Genomic DNA, 829 nt, shown 5'->3' with positions numbered 1-829 from the left:
GAGCTTGCAGTGAGCTGAGATCCGGCCACTGCACTCCAGCTCGGGCAACAGAGCAAGACTCCTGTCTCAAAAAAAAAAAAAAAAAGAAAAAAAAATGCACAGGTAGGGTTTTTGATCTGTTAATATCTTTCCCACATTTTGCTCCCAAACAGGCTGCATCTTTCTTTTTTATTTATTTCACCATCTTGATGGGAAAGAATATTTCCAATTCCTGGGGCAGAGATCAAATTTTAAAAATGATCATCAACAGTTTCACTGCCCTTTAAATCATTAAATCAAGGGATGGAGCTCCCAAGCATGTTAATTTGGCCACCGTTGTGTTCTGGAGGCTACCGAGTCAGACACGGAGGTGCGTGCAGAGTCTGTCTATGATCGTTATTTCTGTTTGGTCAACCAGATTTCAAAGCTCAGCATTACCGGTCTGTGTGTTCTAGGTGGCCTGGGCTGCTTGTGAGCCATAGTGGTTCTGATGCAATTGCTTTCTGTTTCCTTGATTCCCAGTGAGAAAGCTTTCTCTCTCTTTGATGGAAAGTATCTGGCTCTGGAATCTGAAGATCCTAGCTCCCACTATCATCGTGGTTTCTTCTTATCCTTGGCCGGGATTGACACACAGGGCCCAGGGCAGCCGGGCTCTAAGACCCCAAGGCTACCTCCTGAGACGCATGGAGTCATTTTTGTCCTGCAATACATTTCCTGTTTACCTAAGTGGCTTTTAAGTGAACCTCTGTGGAAAAACAGTAGTAATACCTGTCTTTTATATTGCCTGACTCTGCTCCTTGCAGGCTTCATTAAGTTAATCTTCAAAACATCTAGGAGAATAAACGGCCCT

The sequence above is a fragment of the Colobus angolensis genome, unplaced genomic scaffold, assembly GCF_000951035.1.
Source record: "Colobus angolensis palliatus isolate OR3802 unplaced genomic scaffold, Cang.pa_1.0 Scaffold287, whole genome shotgun sequence".
NCBI classification, from domain to species: Eukaryota; Metazoa; Chordata; class Mammalia; order Primates; family Cercopithecidae; genus Colobus; species Colobus angolensis.
This window is presented reverse-complemented; position numbering follows the sequence as displayed.